At 46.7% G+C, this 16436-nt stretch overlaps 1 pseudogene; it reads left to right on the top strand.

Annotated features, from left to right (window-relative positions):
* The first annotated feature begins 4457 nt into the window (after positions 1 to 4457).
* LOC133626472 (cytoskeleton-associated protein 5-like) lies at positions 4458 to 7196 on the top strand (annotated as a pseudogene).
* The last annotated feature ends 9240 nt before the right edge of the window (positions 7197 to 16436 follow it).

The raw sequence follows: 16436 nt of genomic DNA, 5'->3' as shown, positions 1-16436 counted from the left end.
GCACCTCTGATCTGTACTGAGTATAGCTCTCTGTGGGACATTGTTCTTGATGGCTTTTGAGCCATTGCTTTTTCTCTTGCTCTGTGCCTCCTGTCCCTGTGGGCAGGGGTTTGTTAGATTAGATCTGGGAGCAGGTGAATCCTTTGTCATTGGCAAGGGATTGTCAGTGTTAAAACCCAGCCCTGCCACACTCACTCACCGCAGGGCAACAGGCAAAGGCAGTGGGGAACATACATGGGGAAGGAGGGGAACTGCTGGCTGAACTGAGGCCAGAGGCAGGACTGGATGCTGCCCTTCCTGCCCTGTGCTGCAGGCAGGGTTATGGGCTGCCCACTCCCTGCCTGGCTGCTGCTGGGGAGCCTGGATCCTGCATAGGCTGGAGAAGCCTTGCTGTGATATGATCTCACATCTCCTCAGCTCCTGGGAGCCTCCTTTCCACCCAGCTTGTAAGAGGGACAGGTTCTGTGGTGTGACCTAGGGAAGCCTCCACTGCCCCGACATGCAGAACAGTGAGGCAGAGCATTTCTGCCCTCTGTAATGGAGCTGGGTGCATTGCAGAGTGGGCAGGGAATGGTGATCCTCTTGGCACTCTGGGGAGACAGAGGGAGAGCCCTGGCACACTGAGCACTCTTTTTAACCCCCTGGATTTCTGTGGCTGGTGCAGCTGTGAATTAACTAACCCCTGGGGAGAGGTACAAGGCTGATCATGATAGAGGGGAAGCCTCCAAAAAGACATGTGAGAAGCACAGGTAATGTAGATAATTTTTCAACCCTAAAAGTAGACAGGGTGAGAACACAACGCTCTTTGAATGCATGGAGACCGACCCTCTGAGGAGAAAGACTTTGCTGCTATGCATCATCAAGGAAGCAGATATTAGGGGAGTCAGTAAAGCAGAGACATCCCCATCCCTGGCTGATCACTCCTGTCTTGACTGAAGTTCCACTTAGCGTTCAAAAACCAGCTAATTCTTCAGTGCTGAAACAGCCTCAAGAAACAGCAGCTACTGGAACAGAAAGGGGGTGGAGGTGCCAGAGGCTTGAATAGTCTGATGCATCGAGCCCATCTTTCATGGGATATAAATAGACCACTACCCGCCTGAGGTTTTTCTTCTTGGTCACTATGCTCAGCCAGTGCTTCTGAAGGGATTTTAATCCTGCCAATTGCTGGAGTGAAGCTCATCACAAATAGGGATGTGGATGATCCTCAAGCACAAGCAGGAATTAAGGACAGAGTGATTCACACGCTACACCAGCCTGTTTCAGCAGTACAGCTGGTGTCACGTCACAGCAGCTTCTGCGAAGCTTAATGAAGATACACTGATGGAGGCATGTGCCAATGTCCTCAGTTCAGAGGCAGAAAGACAAACCTGTTCCTTCTGCCAACTCAGGACCTCCTGGAGTTTGGGGAGATAGCTCCCAGGGCAATAAATACAGTATCACCACAGTAATTGCACTGCAGCAGCAGCAGCAATCCCAGGTGCTGGGAGCCATATAAACACAAGGCAGGAGAGTGTCTTGTCCTGCTGAGCTAAAAAGACTAGAAAGACAAGGAAAGATGTATTGTTTCTTGTTGACAGGCAGGAATTATGGGGTAAAAAGATATAAAGACTATATTTAATCTCTGGCCACACAGCCACAAAAAAGTGTCCCAGGGTGGGAAGACCTTTGGTGGGCAAGGCTGAATCTGAGATGAGAACATAGGCAGGGTCAGCTCCCACGGGCCAGGGCTGCCAATGGGGAGAGCAGTTTTTGTGAGAGGTTTTGAAATTATGTTCTCCACAGCTCAGAGCTGAGGCTCCATGGAGAAGCAGCCTCAGCATGGGCCTGGAGGAGGTTAGGGACTGGGATAATCCACACACAGCTGATTCATCTGTCCTCCTGCTCTCGGTGTCATGGACAGAACCAGAGCAATCCCCATTCCAGCAGGTACCTTCAACCTGATGATTCATCTGAGGCAGTGCAGTGAAATGTCCATGAGGAACCACAAAAAAGTGCTTGAAACTGCTGTCTGAAAAGATGCTTTTAATGAAAACCAGAAAAGGTTGTATAAGGTCTGGAAACACACTCTCCTTAGGTGGGAAGTCAGTGATGAGCTTTCCAACCATCCCCAGTAGCATACTTTCAGACTAAAAATGCCAGAGAGGGTCATTCACTCTACAAGCAGGCTGGGATGTGCAACTCAAATTGGTAAAAAATGCAAGTCTTCCTTGGCACAGAAGGTTTGTTGGTGACAGACAGCTTGAAGCCATCCTAGCTGTGGCACAGAGGAAATACTTGTGAGATCCAGATTTCATAGCCTGGGCCAAGTCCCACATCAGGTAACTCCTTTTTGGCTCTGCAGATTGGATCAATAGCCTGGATCCACGGACTCAAGTACCCTCCACCCAGAAGAGCCTGTCAGATGCTCTGCACTGCCTTTGCCTTTACTCTGCCTCTGTGGCTCCTAGCAAGCATTACACCATCACTCACATCCACAGCACTGGGAGTATCTTAAATTCACAAATCTCTGTTCTCACTACAGGAATCTTCTTCCCTTTCACCCTGTCCTATCCCAGCACCTCTGGGAAGCACCAGAGCTATCCTCAGCTATGGGTCAGCACCAGGCATTTGGAAAGAAGTTCTTGCTGCTGCAACCAAGTCCTTATTCTCTGACAGCAAAGCAGCAGGTTGTTTATTGACCAGGGTAAGAAAAGCTATACCTAGGCAATAAAAGTTATTATGATAAAGGAACAGATTGTACTCTCTGCTCTCTGAAAACCTTCTGACTCTTTGACAGCTTCACACCAGAATAACACAATAAAATTCACTTACACTGAGCAGTTTCTTCTCCTTTATCTTTGTTTTATTGGGGAATTATTTGCTACTTTTTTGTCAAACACCTAATTGCATTTCTGGGAAGAGCTATTTGGCCAGATGCTGTGAGAACCTCGGAAGATTTTTGGATCCCAGTCTCAGGAGACTTAGCCCATAAACAATTTGTAGAATGCACATACAAAAAAAAGGTCACAAATAAATCATCATGTTCAGTTTTTCTCATAAATACAGTACAAATGCCACTTTGTGCCATCAGCTAATATTTTCAGCATCATCTGATGAAGAAACCCACCCAGTCATTCAATTAACAACATCAATTTAATGAATCTCCCTTGCGTTTCTTGTGGAAATATTCCCTCAGAAAGCATAAAAAGACGGACTCAAATCTAGACTTTTTTCATCACCTGGGTTGGCTGCTAGACCAGAGGAGAGAGTCTTGGTTCCTCACACAATGTGAGCGCACCCCTCCCAACGCTCTCCACTGCCTACATCCCGCCCCATGCAGCCAACAGCCTGCTGTGTTCCACGGTGTGGAGGGAGGAAACCCTCTTGTCCTCCAACCCTGGCAAAGCATCCCCAAGAGGTGAGCCAAGAGATGCTCCTGGGTCTTCCCTTGCTGGTCCTTCAACCCTTGTTAGGAGATTCCCCTGGGCACAGAGTAGAAATTGGTGAATCCCTGCTGGAGCAGCAATAAGACCAGTGCTGCTGTGCTCCAAGGTAGAGTGTTTTCTCCCTTACACAGCTCTGTGTTCTGCCTTCAGGGAAAATATCTGCTTTTGCTCAGGACTGAGGTTTAAAGGAAGAAAAAGGATCTCCCTGGAAATTGGCTGTCACATTTGCAAGGCAAATCTTTGTTGCCGCCTCTTTTTTTCCCCTATTTTACTTCTTGTGCTTGTCAGGGTCTGTGATTCTTCCCAGAGGCTCCAATACAATTTTCCTTTCCCTGTGCTTCAGCTCCCCACACTAGCCTGTTCTCCAAAGGATGCAACGTGGGGGACATTGCTGAGCACAAACCCAGGAACGGGGTGCACTGCAGCCAGCAGAGAGAGCCAAAGAGCACAGATTGTCCCATTTATGGTCTGTATCTGTAAGAACAGATGCTTAGGATGGGTGTCCTCTGTGCTAGGAGCTGCTCAAGCTCTGGCTACTACCTCACCACAGGGAGATGGGCTGGAGACTGGAGTCCTGAAAAGAGGAGCTTTCAATGGAGCAGCACTTTCAGGGGCCAGAGCTCTGTGAGGATGCAGGCAGTGTTGTTGCATTGACAATGATTTTTTTTTCCCCAAAACTAAGTGCCTGCTTTTCATTTCCAAAGGGTATTTATCATGTCAGATTTGCCAGTTTTTAATGGGTTAGAAGAAAGCTAAATAATATGAAGATAAGTGAACTGTTCTATCTAGGGTTAAAGGCAGTGGCGTTTGTTCTAATGGCAACCTGTAAGAAATTGCTTCTGTGTATATTTTCTTTCCCTTGCATTTTTTTCTTGCTGTTCAGTATCCAAAACTAAGGTTTTCTGAAGCTTCACAGCCTAAGCAGCAATGGCAGGGGCAGAGGGAGGAAGGGCTATGTCCAGTTAAAGGCTCAGGGGGCCAGACAGCCCTGTATTGGTGGCACTTGGCACAGTGGATGGTATCCATGCAGCTATGTTGTTGGCCTTCTCACAGAGTAACTCCAGGATCCATTCTAAGGTCTTGGACTGGCTATCAGATGCAATTCTGGAGTTTGGCTTTGCAGGGATGGAGGTCAAAGCACTGGTCAGCATTCTCAAGATCATTCTTGCTGTTGTTCACTCAGATGTGCAGAGACCAGCCTTCACTTTGCTGGGGGTTATTTCCATATCCTTGAGACACTCACTGATTGCTCACTGATTGAGAGTGAAGTGCTGCCCCTTCTTCTCCAGATAGAGCTGAAGAAGCTGCATGGACAAGCCCTACCAATTTCAAGCCATGTCAGCTCCAAGCCATGCCTAGATGAAAGGGCCCAGGGGGACCCAGGAGATCAGAGAGGGACTGAAGACATTGGTAACAGGATTATGCCAGAGATAGGATCAATCTTCAGGAGAGGAACAGAACTATCTAGAGGAAGGGCCTGGGAAAGGTTGCAGACATGCTTCAAAATGTCAGATTCATACAGATACAGGAGAGCTCTCAAGAGCCCTGAGGGTTTGTCTTTGCAGTCCAAATCCTACCCTCATACAGATGGCCTTGAGGGTCCTCCAGCAACTGTCCACAGCCATGGGTTCAAATGTCAAGCAGCATATGAAAAACTTGGACTTTCCCCTCATTGCTCTGTTTAGGGAAAGCAAGAGCATCATGAGAGCTGCCACTCAGGTGCTCTGAATGCCTGGGCTGCACAGATCAACCTATTGGAATGGCTGGATGAGCAGGACATTTCAAAAGGTCTAGATGAGGAAATGCCTTTAATGAAGCAAGAGCTGGGGCAGTGGTTGGCTGAACATCTCCCAAGAACCAACTCCTCACAATCACTGGCTTGCACCCAAAACCAGCAGAGAGGAGAAACAGGGTCCCAAGGTCCCAAGAAGCAGCTCTGAAAGACAGGAGTGCAGCCAAGGGAAAAGCACAAATCAATTTCACTCTGAAAGATGGGGTCAGCAAACTTGGATCTATCTTCATCATTGTCCCCAAGGGGAAAGAGAAGAGAATGAGGGTTGAGAAAGGCAGCAAAGTGCTGCAGTGGAACTTGACTGCTCACAGCAACAGGTACATCAAGCAGCTGAAAGCTCAAGATGAGTAACTGTGTGTCCAGTAGCTTCCAGGTGGAAATGTTCCACTACAACTTTCCTCACCACCTGAAAGCCTTGGCCATCACAGCCCAACACTTAGAGACAGAGAAGGAAGAAGATATCAGCTACCTGGACCTGATCCTGAAATGGTTTACCCCACGTTTCTTTGACAGCAACAAACAAGAGCCTAAATTACCTCAATCTGCTGCTAATTAACCTGCAGGAAGGCTGTCTGGTGGAGATGGGCTATCTCCTGGAAATGTGCAGCCTGGATGTATGTGAATTGAGTTCTAGCAAAGCCTTCAAGAGGATAGTCTGCCTACCTTGGAGACCAAGACAGTTCTGTCCATAGTGCTGCTCTGAACATGGTCACAACTTGCAAAAGTCATGGGGAAGCCCTGCTCAGAATGGTCATGGATCTTCCCAAAGAACATATGAGGGTGCTGGGACAAACTGCAAAACAGGAATCTACCAAGTCAAGAGTTTCTTCAGCAAAATGTTTCAGTGAGAAACTTCATAGTGATTTAAACACAAGACCTGAAGTCAACTGTCAGTGTGCATGAGATTCATCCCCAAAGCTAGAACCCATCTGCTCTCTAGGAGGAAATTTCAATGTGAATGTGGGTCCCCAGACAATGCATCCACATGTAGGTGAGCCAGTGAGCAGGCTGGTCTCCAGAACAAAACAGTCTGTTTAAGCTGAAGGATATCATTCACTTATAAATTCCAAACCCTGCCTAACTCCTCAAACACTGATTTCATACGTCATAACAGCTCCTGGACCATTAATTCCCTTATTTGTCTTATATGCAGTAGTGATACCAACACCAGCATCCAGGCAATGAAAGAAACTGAGGAGATCCTGAAACAGAAGGACAAAGTAGAAGCCGTGTCTGTGCACATTAATGAGTTCCTTGTAGCCAGCTTTCCATCACTCAAGTTTATCAACCAGCAAAAGGAAGCAGATAAGAAAGGCAGAAGGAATAAATCATTCTGTGATGTTACTGTGTCATCCAGGCCTGTAACTGTGCCTTCCAAGAGAAAAAACTGGCTCAGAAAGCCTCAGTGGAAGTGCTTAAGGATGTAACAAACAATCTCTTTACCTTAATCCTAGACTTCCTGGGCAGACAGCAGGAGGAAGATCAGAAGTTCATATAGTCCATCGATGTCCTCATGAAGAGGGTGTTGGGAAAATCTTACCGGACAAGGGCTTTTTGTGCCTTGCTGAAGCTGCTCCAAGGCAACCTGACTGCTGAGGGCAGTCCAGAAAAGTTTTCTGATCTGTTGGCCAAGTGCCTGTGGAGCACCATATGGCTTCTCCCAGGCATTGTCAGCACCATCAGCCTGGATGAAATCCTGCTGGATGCCCACATGCGCATGAAGGCTCTCTCAAAGGAAAAACTGAGGCAGCACACAGTCCTGCTGTGGACCCTGTAAACTGCACAGCTTGTGCAAGTTGAAAGGAGTGAAGATCCTGGACCAACTCACCCCAGTTGAGGACTCAGCTGGCTACAAGGTGGAATTTTACCTCTTTCAGAGCCTACTGCCTTTCAGCCCTACTGCCAAGCAGGAGGCAAACAATACAACTGTAGGAGGAGGGGAAGATATCCCCTGGGCAGCTCCCAGGGTTGCAAAGTAGATGATGTATTAGAGAGCATCTTGTAGAAATTTTGCTCCAAGGAGAGTTTGAGGGAGGACCTAGAAGAGTTTTATGAACATTAAAAATGGCCCTAGAGCATGAGGAACCACCAGCAGAAATAGCACTGGGACCTCAGAATTAGCCAGCCCTCTTGTCCATCAATGGGTATGAACCACCAACCAATAAAGAAAAACCTCCAGCATGAATACTGGGTGAATCATCTGTGTGGCTGCAGCCCTCAGCAGCTGGTCCCATTTCTGGTTGATGTTTCTGCGGCTATAGTTCAGGAGAGCAAAGAGTGAGGGAGGTAGCACTGGGGCACAGGTACTCAACTGAGCAAATCCCTTCCCCAGGGGGTGCAGGTTAATAGAAAGAACAAATTGCTGCTCTTCTCAAAGCCAAAGAGGAGATAGGTCTTAAGACCAGGAGATGCATAACCCAGTCAAAGGAAAGAGGGTCTCTGAGGTTTCCTGTGAGCTGCAGGGAACACCTACAGGGTTTGTGTGTTTCCAGAGCTCAAAGTCTTCATGTTTCCATGTCACAGAACGACTTTTAAGACTTTTAAAAAGTAAAGTGGGTGAGATTGATGCCTCTGAACCCAGAGCAGACAGATGTGGCCAGGGCACAGGGTAGTAAACCAGTCAGAGTGCTGACCCTGTCCAATCTTCACAGTGGTCCTTCTGACACAGGATTTTCTAGCACTCAAAACATTCATATTTAGTAAAGTATCAGCAACAGTACCCTGGCTTGCCTGAAGAGATCAGGGCTTTAAAATAGCAGCTCTGCCTTTCTATACAGTGACCCCCAGTTGCACAATCACCTACCAAAGGCAAAAGTTGCAATAGGAAATTAATTAGGGAAAGTGATTTGTAGAAGTTTCTGTTTTCTCTTAGGCAAAATCGATAACACATAGACTTTCAAACCCCCTTCCTCTTGTCAAGCTGAAAGAGTTCAAGAGATCAGAGTTGCTGCAGTCAGCTGCAGAATGCCAATGTCTCCTCCCAGCCCATCCCAAGGAACAGGCTGCCATTCTCATGTAAAACCACCTTGATCTGACTTTAACACCCCTCTAGCCTGTAAGTGCCTGAAGGTAAGAGTCCTCAGCTTTGTGTCAGGTAGAACAGTAAGCACTTCAAGGATGCTCACTAAATTACAAGGCTTATTTATTAACAGGCAATTCAGCCAACTACAAAATGCTATTAAACGTTTGCACTCAGGCAGAGCAAGCTGCCTGGTGAACATGGCAAACCAATATTTTTAATTAAAATAACAAAAAAAGGAACACATGGTCTGATTACTGGCCAAAAAGAAAAATACACCCCAGAGATCTCCAAGTGTAATTGCCCGTTCTGAATACTGGTCACAATGACTTGTTTGCTGCAGGCTATTATTCTCTCTAATGCTGCTACAAAGTCATGGCCACCCTCTCCCCTACCCCATTCATCTAGTGCTGTACCTTCCCAGAGGGCTGCTCTAGTACCTGTAAAATCAGGCTCTGATATGACCATATCTAGTTTCTGCCTTATTTTCTGGCCAGGGAGCTGGAGAATTCACAATGCAACCATGGCTCAAGCCTCTTCTATTCTTTGATTCCTTCTTGATCTGTTCTTAGGATGTTATCTCTTTTTAGGGCTAAAGGACATAAGTTTTGGGGCTGCAGTGAAGCTGCATAGATTCCATGCAACACAGTTTTGTGCCCTTTATGTGGCCTTCCAAAAGTAAACTCATATTGTTGAGCTATGAGGCCAGGCAACTGGACATGGTGCTCCAGAAGTTTCCCTTCAATGCTGTGCTTCCTCTTTGCTGGTAGCCAGTGTCCCATGAGCAGCTTCCTCTCCACCAAGTCCTGGAAATACTCTGTACAGATGCACAAACATCATTCCAGCACAGATACCCGGGAGAACTGTCCATCTACTGCCCTATCTCTCAGTCTACACTGAAACTTGCCCAGTAATGGCATTGCCCTTGCAAATTCCTGTCTGGCAATGTGCTATCACCTGTGTCTCTGATCCACACAGCAGACAGCACTGATATGCTGAGGCCACATACTATGTTGTAGCCAGGGCACACAGGTAGACTCCTCTTCTACAATGCAGAGTGCCTGATCCATCTCTTGAGGATTCCAGAGTCTGTAGAAAATGAGTAAGAGTGTAGAAAATGAGTAGGAGTCAAGTGTTTGGAAGCCTCACAGTATTTGCCAGGCAGGCAGGCTATTCATCCTGATGCATCGCTTTATCAGCGTGCCTCAGGGCCCTTGTCAGCAGTTAGAAACCTCCCTTAGCTGGAGCAGCACAAAGTCAGAGTAAGTGACAGTCCGTGTCCTGCAGATATTACATGTGATAGAGGATAAGGGCATCAGCAGAGATGCCCTGGAGTGCTACAGCAGTAAGATGTCTCTTGAATATTCTCAGTGCATTCTCAGGAGTGTTCCTCAGCATAGCCCCTGAGTAACAATCAGGAGTGCCCATCAAGATGATGATCTACAAGTTACTCTTGCCTGTAGCTCCTTACTGCTGTCAGAAAACAGCATGAAATGGGTTATCGTGGTCCAGTATGGGTCTAGGTACTTAATTCTGGGTTCTGCCCAACAGTCTCATTTGGGTTGTTGTTAAGAGAGGAAGGCTGAGAAATATTGCACTCAGAGCTGGAATGGGGAGGTCTGTGCCCTACAAGAGCTATTTCTAGCATTATGTAACCCAGCCTGCCAAGAAATCATGCCTTCTGCCAGGGAAATTTTACCTTTCTAGAGAGCTCCTCGGAGACAGAGGAGCAGGCTCCTGTCTGTGAAGCAACGGTTAAGAAATGGGCCCTAACACATGAATGAAACCTCAGGATCTGAGGATGCTCCTGCCAGCACCGCATCCTGAGATTCGCTGGATGGCAATCCAATTTTCCCTCATCCTTCTTCCTAAACAGTCAGTCCTCCAGGCTGCTCATCCTCCCCCACAGCCCTAGAGAAGAGCAATGAGCAAAAGAGCATCTGAGTCGGGAGGTGAAGAAGGAGACTTGCAAAGAGCTCACACGGGAGAGCCGACCTAGTACCTTTTGCTCTTTCCTGGTCTGATCCTCTTCCATTTGCTGGAATCATGACCAAACTGCACGCTCAGGAGATAGCAGGGTCAGAGAGATCAATGAATTATAAATAAATACAGTATAAACAAATCAATCAGAGGGATAAAAACATTCGACAGAGTCACACTAATTAAAAATATAATAATCCAGAGAGCGGACATTTATTTAAAATGGTGCAATTACAGCTTTTAATCATCCAGGTTTAAATTAACAGCAGCAGCGAAGCGGCTGTGCAAACGTGTTCCCTGTAATGAACTGATGTTAGAAAGCCAGCTTGATGATCTCTCCCTCTCTCAGGCTAATTCTCCCTCCTCTCGTTGTAAAATAACCTTTTGGTGCCGTTCTCTTGTAAAGTCTTGAAGATGAAGACACAACACTGAAGCTAAATTAAATGCCCTTCACATATCTCTCTTCTTTCAAGCTGTAAAAATTGCTGGTATCAGTCATTCCGTCTCTAGTGCTGACGCAACCACACTTGAGGAGAACATCTGGGGGCCCCAAGAGTCATTATAGGGAAAATAAAATCCTATATTACAATCAGTCAGCAATTAAAAGGCAGGATGCAGGAGGCCAAATCCTGCAAAATGCTGAGCAAGCTTGGTGGGGAAATCAAATGGTAGACTTGTGATGCTTTGGGGCTCTTTTCTTCTTCACTGGGTAGAAAATCTCTAGATCTACTCCTGCCCAGCACAAATGGTCTTGGAAGTAGCTCTTGCTATTTCAAGTAAGTGCCAATCCGGGGGATACAGGTTTAGTGCCCACTCACTGCCAGTCTTGCCTTGGTGTGGCAGGTCTTAGCCAGGCTTGGCATTCAAACAGGCACTATGGGGCTGAAGGCAATGCTCAGCAGCTCAGCAGCCCCCATGCTTGGAGTGGGCTTGATGCAGGCACAGGCAAATCAGAGACATGAAACTCTTTGCAGCTGATACGGTTCTGACTTAGCAAAGTGATGGGTCTTCCCTGCTCTGGGCAACTCTCCTAGTCTTTCTCCCACATATGTGTCTGCACCTGTCCTATAAAAGCATCTTTCCTACAGAAGAGCCCAGTGTCTGCCAGCCAGGATGCTGACCAGGATTCAATGCAGTGATGGAAGTGAGCAGATTTACAGACACATGGAAAGTAAAACTGTTGAAGGCAAAACCTTCCAGACACAGTTGTTCTGAGGTGAGCTGGAAGCAGCAGTCAAGAAGAGGCATTTCTGCACTGGCTACAAAAGTTCTCCTGGTCTACAGCCTCTCCTCCCTCTCAGGCAGCATACTTGGCTCAGCTCTGCCTCTGCTGTTGCTCTGTTTTGGCATCATGCTCCGCACAGGAAGGGCCACAGCAAGTCAGAAACAGCTCCAAAATTTCTTGAGCTCAAGACTCAACTTCCAGAAATGCCCCTGAAACGTTTGTCCCAGAGCTCTTGCTGATGACAGAGCAGTGCTGGTCCTGCTCACAGCATTAGGATGCTCCATACCCTTGTTCAAAGGCTGCAAGGAAAGGGACAAGAAGCAAAAAATATAAGGGAAAAAATAATCATTTGGGAAGGGTGGAAAGATTCCTGTGTGGGAAATGAACACCACATGAGATAGTGTATGTGTGACTCTGTGTGTGTGTATGTGTGTGTGTGTGTGTGCATACCTGCACATATGGTTCTGCATGTGTAAGTCACAGCTTGTCCAGAGCTGCACACATGCTCTTGTTTTTAGGCTGTTGTCACCAAACACAATTACCTACCTGCATTCATAGTCCTGAGCATACAATTAAAATCAGGAGCCCTTTGGAAAAAGAATTTCATCTCTCTAATTAGCACCAAGCGTTCTTTTCTTCCCTGTTTACTCAAAGGGTGTGCAAACATACAGCCAGAGAGCAAGTGAGAGTCACGCAGACCTCACTGATGTAACAGGCAGAGTAATTACCTGTCCTGCACATTAAGATTAATAAACATTAACTTTACTTGTGTTTTTACTGACCACCTAAGATGGAAACAATGAGCTTTACTACTTAATCAAGTTAGAGCTATAAAAGTATTTCTCTTTTAGAAGGTTCATTTTTGTTTTGCTGGCAATTAATGTTGATGATTTGAGTCCCATCTTTAAAACATTCTGAAATACAGAAATGGCAGAAGTGCCACAGTGCATTAATGGAGCCATAATACACATCAGGTAATAAAGCATGAAAAGCCTGTTTACTTTGAGTACTCTAATTATTTGAGAGCTTTTGTAAAAAAAACCATCAAAACCCAAACCCAACATGTGAAAACTTTCATTTAATTTGATTCATTTTTTAAAGGAAACAGAAAAAAAAAAGAAACCAAACTAAACCCTGTTTTTTTCAGTATTGCTTTGAAATTCCCTGCAGCCAGGTCAGGTCTCAGGCAGATACTGAGAAGCAAATTTTTCCTGTTGTTTTTCTTTTGCTTTTCTCTCTTCAGGGTGTGCAGGGCAAGGAGGACCCCTTGCACAGTGGATGTTCACACAGCTGTGCCTGCACCATTTCTGAAAACATCTCAAGGAATCAATGCACCATCTCACAGCATACTCCCCTTGCTGAGCTGCAAGGGACAGAGTTGCTGCCACTGCCTGGTCTGAAAAACTCAAAACCTCCTTCAAACCTTTAGCACCACCAGGAAAGTGTTCAGCAGCTGTACCTTAGTCTGAGACACAACTCTTTAGAGGGGCAGACTGCAGCTTCTGTCGCTTCCTTGCCTCTGAAGAGCTAGCAAAGTTTAATTCCTCTCCTTTACAGCACCAAAGAAGCAGTGTAACTGAGGCAGGATGGGACCCTGGAGGTCTCTGGTCCTATCCCTGCACAAAGGAGTCAACTACAAAGTCAGGTCATGTTGCTCTAGATCTTGTCCTGCTCGGTTTTTAATATCTCCTAAGACAGAGATTCCCCCATCACTTCCCTGTCCCTGGGCCACAACTCTTGTTATGAACCTTGTTATAATTTTTTTCACTGTACCTTGTTGGTGTTGCTGCTGCTGCAGCCTGTGCCCACAGCCTCGTCCTGTTGCTGTGCACCTCTGAGGACAGTCCGGCTCCGGTCTCTCAGCACCCTCATCAGTAGATGAAGTCAGCAGCAAGATCATAGAATGACAGAATTGCTTGGTTGGAAAGACCTTTAAGATCATCAAGTCCAACCACTCACCTCACACTGCCAAGCCCCTCACTAACCCATGTCCCTCAGCACCTCAGCTACATGGCTTTGCAGTATCCCTAGGGATGGGGACTCCACCACCTCCCTGGGCAGCCTGGGACAGTGTTTAGCAACTCTCTCTGTGAAGTATTTTCCAATACCAATCTAAATCCCCCCTGGCTCAACTTGAGGCCATTTCCTCTTGTCCAATCACTAATTGTCCTTGTCCTTCTCATCTTAAGGCTCAGACAAACACAACCATTCCATCTCACCTCGTACATGCACCTCCACCATCACAGTGGCTTCTCACCAGCTCACTGTGCCTCAAGCCAGATGGTTCAGTCAGCCCTTCCCACACCTGCTGGTCCTCTCATCCTGCTTCCACATCCACCATTTGGCTATGGCCACACAAAAGACAAACTTACACAGAAGAGACCAAATGGCTGACACCAGCAAGAGAGACTTTGCGGTTTCCCTCGATGTGACTCTAATCTCAATGGAATGGCCAGGGCCAACCTTTCCCATACAGCACTTTTGCCTCTGTTTATAGCCAAGCATACTTTTTCCCCAGCTGGTTGCCTGAAGCTCAGTGAGTTTTTCTCCATGGCCTGGGAGATCTTAGCCTGCCCCAGCACAGATGGCACATGTTAGCTTGCACACTCTCACCCTGATCTGACCGAATAGCACCGTACAGCTGGCTCGTGTGGGATTAGCTCAAGACTTTTGCAACCTCACAAAGAACAAGGCAGTGCAGCATCTGACCCCAGATCTGATGGCCTGGTTTTCTAAAGCACAGCTGTTGTCCCTGTTGCAGTACAGGGATTGCTTCACCAGCCAAGCGTATTTGCAAGGCTATACAAGCCAAGATAAATTTGCCCCCAAAGTAATAACTTTTCAATTACCTTCATTATTCCTTGCTCAACACAAGAAGAGCACAGCACCTCTTGAGGGAACAACTGAGTATTTCTCTCCAGGGTGAACATTTATTATTTTAAGAATCATTTAATTTTCAATCTGAACAAAAGAGGCAAATGTAGGTCCTGAATGACTCCAGGGCCCCATTCAATACCTTGCCACATTATCCATCATGGCAATTACACGTGGTAATTCATCTCTGAGAAACCTCAATATGCAGATCTGAGAGCATTTGAGGTACTTGGCACGGCTCTCAGCTCTGGGAGCCCATGGAAAGAAGGCATCATAACCATGAAGCATGCCCAAGAAACTCAGGCTAAGTCTTTAGTAAGGGCACTTTTTGCACACTGGCGACCTGCAGCCTGGCCTTCCAATGCCTCTCCCAAACTCTGCCCTCCCACAGCACACACTCATAGCCTCAAAGCCCTCTTGGTGGGGCCAGTGTGATTTATAGTACTTATCCAGTGATGCTCTCCAGAGCTGGTTCCCTATTGGGTTCAGGCTGAAGGTGCTGCCAACATGACTGCAGCAAATAGTCCCATAGAGAAGACACTTACTCTCTGAAGACTGCAGAAAGCATTGTGTCTCCATCAAAGTGACCTGCAGGGCTTGAACCAAAATCCACTGAGCGATAAGGTGAAAAATGTCATTACAATTTCCATATCTAAAGGAAATATCAAGACAGCATTGATCTTACAGGTGAAGTAATCTTCCCTGCCTCCAGCTCTTCTCTGTCACCTTTATTTTCCTTCCAATATCCATTTAGAAAAGGCTGCTCAAGTTAGAGACACTACCAGGGGCTGTGAGTTCTTCTTTGGCACAGATCTAGCCAGGATTAGGTCTCCTGGGTGTTGTCCAGACCCTACTTACATGGTTGCTTATGGGTGGTGTGAATACAGCCCTGGTCTGTAAAGCAATGCAGGGATCAAGCTGGGCCCTGCAGGAGTTCATACAGCTGCAGAGTGCGTGTTCAGGAGCCCTCCCTGATGACTGAGAGTAGGTGAACTAGTCAGCTTCTCAGAAGCACAAGAAACAGCTTCAGATGAAGCAACAATGCTGTCAACAGGCTCAGAAAATAGTGAAAACCTCAACTTGCCTTAAAGTGTTTGAGTAACAGGTACTTGCCTCGTGCTGGGAGACCACTTTGCATGACTGCATTATCTTTGCTCAAGCCCAAGTGCTGGTGCCCAAGGGACAAGCACTGAGAGATTGCCCTCCCATTGCTAAGGCATGTGTCAGTGCTAGGCAGTGAGGTGACAGCTTGACTCTGTGCTCATACCTCTAAGGAATATCCCACCTCTAGCCCTCTGAGTCCATCAGGCTGGCTGGGGGTCACCTGCCACCAGTCACAAGAGTTGACTGTTTCACTGGGAAGCTAAAGGTTAGCAGAACAGAGCAGTATGTTTTATGGGATGACGTTTGTCTCCTTATGGTTATTTGTTATCTTGTCCCCAGCACACTCCTCTGCCCAAGCAGGTCACTGTAACGAGCATCCTCACAGACCCCAAGGAAGGGACAGCTTGAGACATTAACAAAAGAAAGAGGTGAAAGTCGGTCCCTTGGATTTTATGTCTCTGAATCCCAGGAGATTAAAGGGGAGTAGAAAGTCTGATCATATGTTGACTTTTGGTTGGGGAAGACAAGCCACAGAGAAGCAGAAGATTTCTGGGAAATTCTTAGGACTAAAAATACTAATCTGACCATTTCTTTTGACTTTCTGGACTACATAGTTTGGAAAACTCCACCGAGAAATCCAGTGAGCACTCCTGGTTGAATAGATTATATCATTTTAAAGAGGCTTCCTTACAGTGTTTATGATGTTGGACACCTGCAAACCTGAAAAGTCCTGGTGCTGCTGCAACTCCAAGACTAACTCCAAACAGTCCCTATGGAGACCGTAATCCCCTCCATCAAGGTTACTTTGACAAGCACAGAAAGCCCCACGGGCCACACTGAAAAAGCTTCTGAGATAAAGATTCAGGGAAGAAAATGTAAGATAAGGTGGTATTCACAGACCAGGTATCCTCAGAGCAAGATCCACTCATGAGACTGCAGCCATTTGCATCTCTTAAAAAGAAATCGCTGCTGTCCATGAGGCAGTGGGTTTCTTTAGCTTTCACCTGGAGGGACAGG

Source organism: Colius striatus, chromosome 12 (genome assembly GCF_028858725.1).
Source record: "Colius striatus isolate bColStr4 chromosome 12, bColStr4.1.hap1, whole genome shotgun sequence".
NCBI lineage: Eukaryota > Metazoa > Chordata > Aves > Coliiformes > Coliidae > Colius > Colius striatus.
Note: the sequence above shows the minus strand (reverse complement) of the source record. Positions and strands in the feature narration are given on the sequence as shown.